This window comes from Gavialis gangeticus, unplaced genomic scaffold (assembly GCF_001723915.1).
Source record: "Gavialis gangeticus isolate Ggan-Ray unplaced genomic scaffold, GavGan_comp1, whole genome shotgun sequence".
Taxonomy (NCBI): domain Eukaryota; kingdom Metazoa; phylum Chordata; order Crocodylia; family Gavialidae; genus Gavialis; species Gavialis gangeticus.
This window is the reverse complement of record NW_017729032.1, coordinates 217794075-217802366: the sequence shown is the minus strand read 5'-3', so window position 1 is coordinate 217802366 and position 8292 is coordinate 217794075. Positions and strand designations below refer to the sequence as shown.

The following is an 8292-nucleotide window of genomic DNA, read 5'->3' as shown; positions in this document are numbered from 1 at the left end:
GGGGAGCCAGGGCTAATTATGCAAGCAAGTGAGCGGGGGTGGGGGGACTGGGCACCCCTGGCAGGGGCTGCTTCTCTTCTCTTCCTCCAGGCACACCCTGGGTGGGGTCCCTGCTGGCCAGGGTGTGGGTTTAAATCCCTCCCCATTCATACTCAGCAGCCTGCCAGGGCCTGGCCCTGTGACCTCTTCCTCCAGCTTTCTGGCCACTGTAAAAGGAAGGAAGGGCTGGCTCTAGCATCTCCAGCTTCTAGCCTGAGCCACTGCAGGCATGTGCATTACCAGAATCTGCATTACCAGAATCAAAAGTGAATATCTATTCACTTGCTTATTGGTTCAACTAAACTGTAACAACTGAATCAATTCAGGCTCTGGCTTTTTGAATATATGTACTTAGCCTACGTGAGCTGCTGTTAATTATCTTGATGAAACATATGATGTGAAAACAACACTTTATTTACAGGAAAACTTTTTATTTACTCGTATTGTAGCCCAGGTACACCCAGAGGGTGTGCCCTGTCCTCTGATGACAGTGGTGGTGGTCAGGCAGGGTGCTGAGGAAGGGCTCAGCTACTAGAGCAGCTTCCTCCCCTCTCTATAGAGCTAGGCCAAAACCAAGTACTCTGCCCAAGCCCTGAAAAAGGTAAGCTTGCTACAATATAAATGGCTACTTAACAGGAGTGGTTTTCAAAATTCCTTAAGTCACGGGACCCTTTCATATAATTTCTGCTATCATGTAACCCCTACCCCTTGCTCCAAGGGTCATGTGAGCTGACATAGAGCCAGGTGACCTGGCCCAACAATTGCAGTGCATCACTTCCCAGCCTGCTCCACCATTACTCCCAGTCCCTCTGCAGAACCCCTGATGACCTATCATGGAAACCCAGGCTTCTGCAGAACACAGTTTGCAAACTGCTGACTTACAGTAAGGGACTAACAGTCTTTCTATTGCCCTTGCAATGACCTGGAGCTTAATTTTGTGTGATACAGGAAGTCCTTCTGGAAACACTGAGGGCTCCTATAGACGTGCAGCGAGGCTACTCCCATTTGTTGTAAATCCAACATTGAAATTAATGTGTTTCAGCAGCCTGCAGCATCATGTGTATCAGTGTACCTGTGCTGAAAAATGGTGGCGGGGCACTTTGAACTAAAGCTGGTCTGATAAGTTTTAGTTCAAAGCACCCCACCACCATTTTCCAGCATGGAGATGCTAATACGTGTGATGCTTGGACACTTTTAATTAGTGAGGCTTGCTAAATACGTCTATAAATACCCACAGTGTCCAAGAAGAATGGCATCCCAGGAGACAGTCTGCATGAGACAGCAGGAATTTCCCATCACACCAGCAAGTTCCCATTGCTTGCTCTCTCACCCAGACTGTCTCCTGGGAAGTCACACTTCTAAGAGACTGTATGTTCCCAGGAAAACTTACCCTATGCCCCACAGTCAGCCATGACTGAAAAAAATCTTTTTTTTTTTACATTCTGCCTTAAAGAAAAAAAAAGCCAACCAAAAAGCCCCCAAGGTGTGTGTTTTATTTGGGGAGAAATGCTGTATGTGAGAAAATATGGTACTTCAATTTGTATTCAATCCAATATGTATTTACTGCTCCATAGTTCTGTTTCATTCTTTCCACACAAGAATTTGAGGGGAAAAATCACACCTTTCCAAAAATCCTCAACCCTGGAGTGCCAGTTCTAATTTCCAGAGCTGTGGTCACTGAATTACAGAAGACACCATCCTCTACTATTAAATTTCACTTTCAGGCGCAAAAGTCCTATATGCCACATTACTTTGACACATGCAGGAACAACCTAGGGACTTCAAGGGAGTTTTGCCTCCAAATGCTGCCAGTGGATTTAGCCACAATTGGCTAATTTTAAATGACCCAGATTTAGCCTTTTGTTACTTTCTTGTTATTCTTTAGGGAAAGAGGAGCTAGCTGGAAATCACATTAGTCATCAAGGCCCCTGCTACAAGTTACATATATTATGCAATTAACTAGTCAATTGTGCAATAAAATTCAATTGGCCACACATGCCAAGCAATTATCTCATGAGAAAAATGACTATCCAGCTATGAAAAGAACCAACCAGCTATAAAGTTAGTGCTTGAAAATGTGTAACAACTCTAAAGCTAATTTCTATCTAGCTTTAATTAGAACATATAGCAGGGTCCCAAGAAACCATCAAAAGTAATTCTGGTTTTACTGCTTATACCAAGCTTCTCTTATGTGCTACTTTCTCAGTATTTTAAGCCCACTTTATGGCATATTGTCTGAAAAATTCTCTTATCAGAGAATTTTTGTCCCTTTTCTTATCACCTTCTGGGAGAAAAACAAAATTCTATTTTTTTATTTATTTCTGCCACTATTTTGGGTGCTTGAATTTCCTTTGATCAGTCCCAGTAATTTTTCTGCTAACTGCTGATCAGGTATGTATTATGAAAACTGCAAAAAGTAATAGGGTTTATAGCTGCCTGTCTGAAAAAAGCTGTGGTGTCAAAGAAGCTAATCCCATTCAATGAAAGCCCTGAGCCTATACAATTAATTTTTTCATGGGGTGCTTTCTTCTGGTCTCTATTCAGAAGGGGAAAAAAGCTAATTAAAACCCTTCGTTGATCACTTGTGTTAACATGTGACTATGTGAAAGTGCTGTATTAAGCACAGAGGAGTTTAAATCCACATAATTTTGTGCAGCTTGGGTAAGGTACACGGTGCAAATTCTAAAAAATAACTTATATTGAAATAAATGCTGGGGTTGGACAAAGTAGAGATGTTTAGCACTACAATTCTATTAAGGCTTTCTCACCACATGCTCAGGTGAAGAGATGTCAAAAACCGCATGTGGTATTTCACAACTGATATGCTGTAAACAAGCTACAACAGCAAGGATAGATTGTCAGCCTTTACTGTGCACTCTTCCTTTGGTTTTGTTTGCTTAGATTAGGTTATGAGTTTAAAGGTTATTTTTTGTGTTTAAAAAGAACTACCCCTCTGTGCCATAGCAAGTGCTTTGCATTCATGCAGGTATTGGGTATAATGGTGCAGTTTCCTTAGGCCAAACTGTTTAATAGACTTGGAGCAAAAAGACCAGGCAAACTTGATTTCACTCCATTCTGTCTTCCAGGGTTCAGGCACAGCAAGCAGAGATGTGCTAGATACACACAGGCAGGAGAACTCTGTCTATAGTTCTGAAAGGGCTCCAGTGTCCAGGCTGAGGGTCACTGCTCTGTATTATATAAATATGATCTTGCCAAGGAAGAAGAATTATGTAACTGCTAATGTGCTCACAGAGAAATCACAAAATGGAAGGCAAGGAAAGGGCACCACAGGTGCATTTTTAGCACTTTATTTTTTTATCTTAATGTACAAAGATCACCCCCAGCTTATATTCAGCTTTGTCTACTTAATACAGTCTGCATCTGTTATATCTCCTCCTAGGAGAGTGACTTAGAAGAATACACGTGACATTGTTTAGGTGGGTGCACCGAAGTGCAAATTGTGTCTAACAGGAAGTCCAATCTGAAGTGTGATATTTTTTGGTCTTTGAAACAGGAATCACATTCTCCTCTCCTTACATAAGAAACATACATTACTCATCTCAATATTTATATGACAGCCTTCCAAAGTCTTCAGAAATAATTTGTAGCAGTAAGCTGTAACTCTAAAATCACATCTCTGAGAGCCCATCCTGCACATTTTTATGCACATGCTAAATTTTAAGGCTATGGATAACCTCATTGAATTTAAATAGCAGTACTAGTGATGTTCCTAGAGTCCAACACACTAAGCAGGTGTCAGTTATATCCGTCCTGCAGAGTTGTGCAAAGGGGCCTTAAGTGTAGCTGGAGAGAAGAGCCTTAATAAGCTTTCACATTAGATATGTGGCCAGACCATGAGACTTTCGTGGGTTCCATGCTATAGAACTGCAAGGTCTGGGATCTGGCTTAGGGGCTTGGGGAGAAATTTTGAGAACGATTTTTCTCTTTGTTTAGTCAAGGTATATGTCTATTCAGCTAGTCTGTAGGTAAATGTAGGGAAAAAAGACAAAAAAGCCTCAGCTGAAGTAACTTAATAAAGCTGCAGTGCTGCAGCCTGCTGATTCAAGGCTCCAGTGTGATCCAGTGTTGCTGATAAATTGAAACCCATATTCATAGTAATTTTGTACAGGAAGAGTTAGGGCTGCCATCTTTCAACAGTTATTGCAGGACTGTGGCTGGGTATTGGGAGGATCACAGCATCTGATAAAGCAAGCCCTCCGCTTACAAAAGCTTATGCACCGGTATTAGGGCACAGTAAATTAATTAACTCCGCCATAAGATAGGACAGTCAGGTACAGTATTATATTATGGTGGAGTAATTAAGTGCAATGAGAAACACATGTAGATGGTGGGAGGGGCTGGTTGGGCACAAAGGTGCTAAAGTGCAAGGGCTGCCTGCCACCTAGCCACATGGCTCTGCAGGTTCTGCACCCTCCACCCCAGCCAGCTCCTCCTCTCTCCAGCTGCTGCTGCCTGGAGCCTGCTACCAGCCCAGGCTGCTGCACCCTGGCTCAAACTGCTGCTATCCCAGGTGCACATGTAGATGCTGTGCCAGAGAGCAGTTGCAAATAGCTCTGGAGTTTATTGTGTTGCGTTCATTGAACCTGTAGATATACCCTATAAGGTACAAGTCTACCCTGCCTTCTGCCTGACTAACATGCTAACTACCTCTCTTTGGGTATGAGGATTCAGGCTCATACACAGTGTGAAGATATTAAAAAAAAGATGATAATTCCCTAACACTAGTAGTGAACTTGCAACTTTATAATCAGAATCTGCAAAAAAAAATACAAGCGTGTAATACTTTTCAAGCAAAAAGCCCAAACACTTCAGTCTATTCAAGTCTGCACATGATTAAGTATTTGCAGGATCTAGCCCTCAGATACCAGAGCATGAGTATCCTTGTTCAGGACTAGGCTGTGAAGGATCCCAGTTAGCATTCTTATGAAACAGCAAGCTATTGAATGCCACTGGATCCATTACTGACCCTGTTCCTGTTTAGTTCAGTCAACATGTAGGATCATGCCAGCCTGTCGTTCTCACTAAATGTTCATGGCGATACTGAAGATAACATTACGGAGGGCTCTGTAGCATTTAAAATAGGAGAGGCAAATTTATAGAAAATACACACCTAAAGGGAATGAGAAAGACACTGGACACGATAGCCTGGGAGGCCCCTTCCAGATTTGTGTTCCTATTTCTAAAACATTGAAATGATCGTTCTTACCTCCCTTGTGGGGGTGTTGTAAGCTTCAGCTGAAGAGATTCAAGAATGTTCTCAGGTCTGCTTGAGTGCACAAGAGCAGAAGCAGCTCTGTTGTGGTGCACAGGGCAACATCAGCTGCTGGCCAGCTGGGAGCAGTAGTCCCACCCTCCCCACCCCAAAATCAGCAGCTGGGGTTCCTGCCCTGGTCCCCCTACCCCTTAGCTGTGCTACTGCCCAAAGGAAACAGGTACAGAAGGTCTTCTCTCTCACGCACCTCGGCACAGAGTCCAGGAACAGCAGTAATCCATGTTCCTCCTCAAAGCTTCCTTGAGCCCACTACCCTTGGCAGAGCTGTCTTCACAAGAACAGGTTTGGAAGGTGTATGCTGATGGATGTGCACACTGCATCCTATCAAAGGATGACACCATGGCTGCACTGCCTGGGCAGTCACCTACTGAGAACAAAGTGTACTACCTAATCAGGATGGCAGCATTTTACATCTGCTTCCCATTGGTATAAAAGGCTACACAGTGCAAGGCAATGGTAACTCAAAACCATTGTTTCTGCTGAAGTATAGGGAGGCTGATTTTTCTATTACACCAGTGTAACCACAATGCAAATTAATGGTGTAACTTCGATATATCAGAGGAGAGAAACAGGCACCCCATCAGCAGCCTTATTAAGATGACATATCCCCAATTAGAGGTTCTGGCTTTAAGCACCAGGTTTGTCCTTAATAGGTGCAGAGTGTTTTGAGACCCTCAGAGAGACAGTACTATAGAAATATTACTATTGTTATTACAGTCAGATTATACAGCTTTGCAACCATGGTGACTATTTGATACTCCCTTTTCAAGATTGCGAGGCTTCATCATGACTTCAAATAAAGAAAATAATAGGGGTCTAATCCTTAACTTTTCTCCTTTTGCATATTCTTCTCTCATATGAGTGATCCTTTTGACTAAAGGCATGTTTGAATTTCATGATCAAGCCATAGCTGCGCATTAAAGGGTAATCTTAAAGCACAAGCATGGGATGATTATAGTGTTCCTTTTAAATCATAAATAATTACTTGTCATTTTTGGTAAAACCTCCTGACTCACTTCTTAAATGACCCAATCCTTTTTCTTCAAACATGGTTTCCGTCATTCTTCCAGGAGAGAATACAAAAATATTCAATATTAACACTGACATTATGTACACTGAATATATACATATAATGGATGCTTCTCGCATTCTGGGTTTCTAATTATTTTAAAGAAAAGCATAATACTAAAAAAAACAAACTGTGCCTTTATGAGCACGTGTTTGTGTACACCAATGAACAAATCTTCTCTGCATATTTCTATTCTGTAAACAAAGCCTTTCAACTATCAAATGCTAATTATTTACTTGTAAAAGGGCCTAATTTTTCAGAAGTGACTAATGATCTTCAGTGTTTCAATTTCTGGCTGGCCAATTTGACACAATTAACAAGTTCTCTGTTTTTAACAGTGTGCTTGAGACCTTCAGGCAGACAGGACCATTATTTCAAATTGGGCACTTAAAAACTGAGGCATTAAGAACACCGCTAACTTATTTCAGCTTATCTGGGTTACATGGAGATCTTGACTACAAAACATAGAAAATATTTAGCTTTTGAACAGTTCAGTCATTTTAATATAGCAATAAATATTCCCTCTCTCATTTTTTTTTAACCCTAACCATACTCCTCACACAAGTAAAAACATTCATGTATCTATCTGTTACAGGATCAGGCTCTAGAGAAGGAAGCAAGAATGTTAGACAAGGTAGCTAGTTCTTAATTTCTCCATGCCTTTTGTTACGTCCTCAGGAAAAATTAAGCAGAAAACTTTTTCAAAGACTGAAAAATAATGACACTTCTGTTAACTAAAGAGACATAGTAAATGTATTATCTAGTTGTTCTTTATGATTTCTTTTCCTTTGATTCAAACACTTATTTGGGAAAAAAGATGTTGGAAGAGAAAAGCTGTGCAAAAAGGAAGGTTCTTTAAAAACAATAATGATCACTGATCAAATTGAAACTGAAGCATTAAGTCAAACTGTCTGATATATTTGATACCATATCTTCCTTTATTGCATACATTTTTAACCACAGATGACAGGATTTTAGAGCCAAATAGCAAAGGAGAGTTTATCCTATTTGGAGTTCAATAGATGACTAGTATGATATGAACCTGGGAATAAAGCACAGGTCAAAGCTGCTGTTTTCCAGATTCTTCTCCTTTAATTCTTTCAAAAAGGCAGTTTTACTCAAAGAAAATTATACACCATGAGCTGAATCTTATTCATATATTAGAATTACTTACAGCTATTTCTGCTGAGTTTAACTGAACTACTTGCATAAATAAGTGCTTACAGATATTTCTATAGTAAGATCATTCTCTAGTGTCATTATCTACAGGGTTGATTCTTTCTATAGAAAGACGCAGATATCTTAGATAACTTTGTATACACATAAAAGACAAACTTCCTAAAGATTTTATCATTTCACTGCCACGATAAAACTACAGATCTACCAACTTCCCATCAGGCAAGGAGAATTAACAGCAGCGAAATAAGTTGTGCTACAAAATAAATTGCTCGTTGCCTAAATATGCAAGATGTTAACTGCTACTCTTCTAGTCACAGCAGTGCACGTTTCTGAAAGACAAAAGACTAGACAAAAAGACTTACGTTTCTAGGTTCTGTCTGTGAAGTTCGTTACTGCATGGCTTTCTGCTTTGTATACCTTATCTACTCAGTGATGCTTAGCTGCTGTTTGACGGGCTGGTTAATCTACAAGGCTGAGTGGAATGTGTGGTCTTGCACTTGCTGTTCTTTTATGTTTTCCAGAGGCCAACAACCCATGCTGTTCCCATGACAACCAGGAGAGCAGCCCAAAGCCTACCAATTTCATTAATAACCCAGCAGGATAAGTACCTGTCTTTATTAGCTCTGTTCATACCCCTGATTGGTAGCATTATCCTGATCTTGAAAGTGTTCCCCACAAACAAACAAAAAGTCATGCTACAGCTATAATATAT

The 8292-nt window shown here is 40.7% G+C and overlaps 1 protein-coding gene and 1 long non-coding RNA gene across 2 annotated transcripts in view; one reads left to right on the top strand and one right to left on the bottom strand.

The window, feature by feature from the left end:
• The window catches only part of LOC109303336, an 18958-nt gene extending 13261 nt beyond the window's left edge, over window positions 1-5697 (top strand). The window contains exon 3 of the long non-coding RNA XR_002099060.1: window positions 5532-5697. This is a non-coding gene — a long non-coding RNA (uncharacterized LOC109303336). The remainder of the gene's footprint in view (window positions 1-5531) is intronic.
• The window catches only part of CUNH21orf62 (chromosome unknown C21orf62 homolog), a 22724-nt gene extending 14649 nt beyond the window's left edge, over window positions 1-8075 (bottom strand). The window contains exon 1 of the mRNA XM_019525539.1: window positions 7943-8075. The gene's annotated coding sequence lies outside the window, so the exon portion shown is untranslated. The remainder of the gene's footprint in view (window positions 1-7942) is intronic.
• Between the last annotated feature and the right edge of the window lie 217 nt (window positions 8076-8292).